The sequence below is a fragment of the Arachis ipaensis genome, chromosome B02 (assembly GCF_000816755.2).
Source record: "Arachis ipaensis cultivar K30076 chromosome B02, Araip1.1, whole genome shotgun sequence".
In the NCBI taxonomy this organism is placed as follows: Eukaryota; Viridiplantae; Streptophyta; class Magnoliopsida; order Fabales; family Fabaceae; genus Arachis; species Arachis ipaensis.
This window is the reverse complement of record NC_029786.2, coordinates 61,452,514-61,458,532: the sequence shown is the minus strand read 5'-3', so window position 1 is coordinate 61,458,532 and position 6,019 is coordinate 61,452,514. Positions and strand designations below refer to the sequence as shown.

Sequence of the window (6,019 nt, the reverse complement as noted above, 5' to 3'; positions counted from 1 at the left end):
TCCATGCAATGTAGATTCAACTAAGTTTTTATATTGACTGTCGAATGCCTAACAGAAAATATATCGTACCTTATATAAAACGACTTATTTGCTGTTCTAAAAATGATTTATACCATAAATACTTATAATACAATAGCTAGTTGTAAAGTTTGAAAACAAACTACACTAATACTCTTAGAATTCATATCCATGTATATTTTAAACCTGACACTACAATCAATTTCGATCTATATGAAACCGTATACCAAATGATTTTAGATTAACAAGAAATTTTATAAATGTGATCTTACATTATATAAATTTCTAATTCGAAGGTCAGTTTTATAAAAACCTATTCCAATAAAAATAAATAAAATTCAGCATGTATTGCACTTTAAATCTTGGCAACTATGGCTTTTGCTTCATTTCAGGCACGGAGTAAACAGGATGACATGGAATCATATGGTATCTCCGTTAAACAAGAACAATAATGTAAAAAGTAGAAGATGAACCATAGTGTATCAAGCAATGCACAACCAAATTGTGTCTTAGAGGAAATAGCATTTACAACAGAAGTCAGCTATAATGATAATACTCAGCACCGGCTTATGATTGTTGCTATACAGTGTGTGCACTAATCATTACTATTTGTCCCGTTACACATTTAAGTAAACATGTTAACCTTCATTTGTACTATTGGATTGGATTCTCATAAAGTGATCATGTTGTTAAAGGGAGAAAATGAGTCTCTGATCAACTTCGAATCAAGTTAGTTGGACTCGCATATAATAAGAGCTCACTTTCTCCCCTTTCCAATGTTATCACTTTAAAGGAGCTAAATCCTGTACTATAAGTCATATAGTTCTCACGCTTGAGAGGAGGTTATTCCGTTTTTCTCCATTTGTCTTTGTCTGGCCCTCTCCATCTTTCTTCTACGCCATTCCTCCAAAGCTGATAATTGCAAATATAAAACGGAAATCAAACCATTGGAAAGTGTAAATCTTTATTCAAACTGATAGAAACAAGTTGTTTGTTCCTTTTAAGCTAGTATAGCAGGTCTAGGAGCAGTAGGGCTAGGCCTGTCTGCTGCCTATAAATACTAGGGATTAGTTAGTTTTTAGTCAGTTACAGACAAATCTGTTCAGTTTGTTAGTTTAGGAGAGGGAAATTCTCTCCAAAGTTGGTTAGTTCCAACCGTATACTTCAATAAGGGGATTGTGATTCACAAACCCTAGTTCATCAATAAAATCCCTGATTCTGTTAGATCTCAGTTTCTATCAACTGGTATCAGAAGCCCACGGATCCTGGTAATTGTGGTGTTCCGCAGCTCAAAAATGGATAAATAGGTATTTTGTAGAAGAAATGCCAGCAGACCAATGTGCATAGTGTGAAAAAACAATTTAAGCTTTGTTTATATTAGCACTAGTGAAAGTACCAGGCTTCGCACAGGAAGGCAGAACCAACAATACTTCATTAAATGAACGGCTTACCAGTTGAAATAGAAAAACGAGTACTTTAATCAAGAAATTACTGCATCTATGAAACATATAATGTAAGTTATGGCCATATCTGACCACTAATAATGAAGTTCGTTGATAAAGTTGGTGTTACATTAAGACATATAAATAGATATCAAAGTTGGCATTACTTTGTTCATATTAGCATTACACAAAAAAATAAAAAGACAAAAGAAGAAAGTTGAAAGAAAAAGGAGGTTCAATAAAGTATATATCCTTAGCACCACGAAAGAAGAGGCTGATTTCAGGGTTACCCTCCTATTTGGATAATAGATTTGTAACAACAAAATCATGACAATTCAAGAAATGATAGGTCTACTTTTGGTTTGATCATATTGAAAATAAAGAGAGCACAACTACAAAAACTAGCAATCAGAATGGTGCATGTCTTGAATTGTAGGTACAAGTTTGTTGGTTCAGTAGGCAATCAGCTAGAGTGAAGATATATAAAATGAAATCAGCATTTTGGAATGATAACAAAGGCGCCATTGGCTGTCTTTTGTAACAGAACCAGCACAGCAAGCACGCTGAAGCTCAGGCTGCATTTGGAAACTGTAAAACTTGAGAAGGAGAAACAAAAATATTTTTGTTCCAAGATGTGTCTTTGTATTCTCTTATCACTGAAAACATGGGAGCAATAGGGACAGATTTTTTTCGTCTCTATTGTCTCAATATCTCCATGTTTTGTATCCTAAGACTGTTACCAAATGGGACTTTAGAGCCTCAGAGGTTTGGAGTAATATGCAAATGAGAAAAAACTGTTGGAATTTATAGAGTAAAAGATTCAAAATATTTCTGGCTGAAGATGCATGTCTAGCCAAGTCCATGTCAAAAGAAAAAGAATGCACTAAATTGTAGAAACTGAGTAACTGATCATTTGTTTAACAGTAAATATGTATAAGCCTACAAGGAATTTATTATTCCTAACCGTATAAGCTTTACTGAATCAATAAAAGACCCTCATGCATATGTCATGTTGGTAATGATGATCCAAATACAATGAAATAAAGACTCCATGGCTACACTTCAACTCAATTTATATTTTTCTGACAACAGAGAAGTGATGAGCATCACATATTCGGAGTTCGATCTTTGAACATGTGCACATATAATAAAGTAGAAATCAAAGTAGATTTACAAGGAGAAAAAAAACGAGATACCTTTCAGGCTGGCAGCGTCATTTAAGGAACGGATATCTTTTAACCTTTTAGACAGATCAACTGCAGCAGTCTGCTTCGAGTCTTTCTTCTGGGCTGTTTATGATTCAGTGTATACATCCTGCTCAATCTCTCTCACCTATGAAGGAAGACATTCACAGTCACAGAGAAATGATTCGTGTAAAAATTCAGCATAACCGAACCTCTGGTCATTGAATAAAAGATTTCTGACCCGTTATCAGCCCCTCAAAGGAAGTCAAATGACACTTTTGCAGCATTGAGTAACAAATATTGGCCCACTCAAAAGTTTAATAAATCTTATTTGCCAATTTTTTAAGGTAAAATTTAAGTTATAACTAAAACATGAAAGCATTAGTACTGCCAAATTTTAATGGTAAAATTCAAACTGCAAAATGCAAAAATGAAAAAGCTTAAGTGGATGGGGATTCTTGTGTGTGAACTTGTAGCCATGTTGAAAAAGTTAATTATAACACTTATCTTGAAATACCCCATGGCCACTCGTAATTATGGATAAAGTTTGACATTTCAATCTAGATTCGGATAAAAAGGGACAAATTGGAGATCTGAGTATCTGATTAACATCAATGAGGATTTCACATGACAAGCTGCAGAACTACAACTCCACAATTTCTCTTCCAGTGACCAGACTTTGTCCAGGAGAAAAAATACAGGTTTAGTTTTTCATGAGGCAGTAGAATGACAATATAGCGTCATGCTATGGGACAGTATTACATTCCTCCTTTCAAATTCACATCCTCTCAGCAATGAAGCGAAACCCTGAAAAATATGGCTGAAGAAATACAGATATGGCAAGTTGCTTAATAAAGTCCAGTACCCTGAGAAACAACTATAAGGAAAGTGCTTCTTGAATGACTTGAAAAATGACCCCTTTAAGGTTGACAATGTTCTCGCTAAAAGATAAATATTTAACAAAAAATGAAGTATAATGTTTGTTCTAGAAATCAAATGTGTAAGGAAAATAATTATTTTCAAATAACATTCCTACTTTGGACATCCTGGGAACAAGTTATGCTCAGAAAATACTGTTTAGCAAGAAACACAATAAATAAACAAAACCAATTTGAAACTCACTCTCTTTATCAACTCCAATGGTAACATAGCAAGACGAATCTCCTCAGATTCCTTAATATAACTCAATTGAGCTGCAATTTATAAGTGAAAACTATATGAGCATTTCATAATTAGAGTCAACATACAATATAAGATGCCAAAATTTTCCATGCTTGCGAAATAGTAAAACTCCCTTGGTATTTCTGCCAATTTTTATTCCAGTTCAAGTATCCTTCTGCCAATTATTACACAGGGCTCATACAACTTCATTGCAAGAATGTGGAATGTGGACTCTACATCCACAATTAAAGGGATTGTTTGAGGGAGCATTTCCACCATTCATATCAAATAGCTAAAGATTTTGAGACATTTTGATTCATGACAATAACTATGTTTAATAACAAGTCTGCTAAGTATAAGTATAAAACAGGACAACCATAAAATTAAATTGCAGTATGCTCACACCAGAAAAAAATAAATAACTAAAATTACAGCATGCACCACATCTTATAATTGTAAATGGATTGATAAGACAAGTCTACACAGGCTAACCAAGTTTTTGGCTGTACCATTTTTAATGCCTAACTATAGTAATTTCCCATACTTTATTCCTAATAAGTGTATCCAATGGATGTAGAAGATGCAAATAAATTTAAAATTTTTTGGCCATCGCAAGGCAGTCAACAATATGTGGAATAAACTTAATACGTAACACTGATTCATAAGACTTGGATTAGCTGAAAAAGATTCATTTCCGGAATTTGAGAAGAAAATAAAGCAAAGTTTAGGATAGAGGTCGGCTTGCATATACAATGAAGTGGTAAATTGTATTTCCAACCACCATAATAAGAGTCTAATTACAAATTTTGTAAGTCATACATTTTGTACAACGCTATTGTCCAGTATAACCTACAATGCAACCCTCATAGCTGATAAGAGGAAAATGGAGCAACCCTCTTTTGTAAGATTCATTTCCGGAATGTGAGAAGAAAATAAAGCAAAGTTTAGGATAGAGGTCGGCTTGCATATACAATGAAGTGGTAAATTGTATTTCCAACCACCATAATAAGAGTCTAATTACAAATTTTGTAAGTCACACCTTTTGTACAACGCTATTGTCCAGTATAACCTACAATGCAACCCTCATAGCTGATAAGAGGAAAATGGAGCAACCCTCTTTGAACAACGTATCATACACGGTACTGAAAACTACATATTAAAACTATTTTTTCTCTGTAAGATCTTGTTCTTTTTGAATGTTCAAATATTATCAATTGAGATGAATTATTGATCGAAACTCACATCATATCGCGGACAGCAACAAAATAATAGAACGGCGACACTTTTCCAATAAAATTCGTATTCCAAATTCGCCATTGGACCATTCGTCAATCAACCGAGTTATAAACACCAAATATAAAATTCTTAAATCATTTAAGAATTAAGATAAAAGTAGAGAGCTCGAAATCGGAAAAAAAAAACTCAAATTAAAAAAGAAAAAGAAAAAAATATCCGTAACTATTTAAAAGAAAATGTCAAATTTATAAGAATATGGAAATTATGCAATATCCATTTGGTCAAGAAATTAAATCTATGGAATATTCGACAAAATTAAGCAATAACTACGATCCAATCGAATTCAAAACGCTACAATATTCCACAAGACAACCGAATTTAAGAAAGAGAAACTAGCCTGGGTTGGAATTAGGTGAGGAGAGTTTGTTGCGGGTGTAGGAAGAAGTGAGGAATCCATGGAGCAAGAAGAGTGCAGTGATTACGTTAATGAAGCACACCACTATGGTTGCGTTCCTGAAGGAGAACCTGAGCCTCCATCATTGCTGCCCCTCCATTTTTGCTTTGCTTTTGGGATTACGGCAAGTGCTCCAAGATTTTCCTTTTACCCCTAATTCACGGCATCACGCCGAGTGGTGTGTAGGACATGAATCTAAATGAGACCTATCGCCACTACCTGTGGGAAAGAAACTAGCTAGCTACCAGCCAGTCACTCTTCTAATTAGGGTTTCAATTATCAATTTCTCGTTCATAACAAGTGAACAACTGTGTTTGTAAAGCCGTAAAGGTGAGAACTAGAATTCTAGACAGTCTAATTCTTTTCTTTAATTTGGAACAAGAAGGAAAAAAAAATTAAATTATTAATTCTTTTTTTTTTATTTTTACTTGAAACTTCTAATTTTCATATTTAATTGATTAAAAGAGATTTTTAAAGCCAATCATTTTTAATATTTTTTATTATTATTTAATTAGTATAAATAT

The 6,019-nt window shown here is 33.6% G+C and overlaps 1 pseudogene; it reads right to left on the bottom strand.

Moving 5' to 3' along the window:
- LOC107625342 lies at window positions 503–5,610 on the bottom strand (annotated as a pseudogene).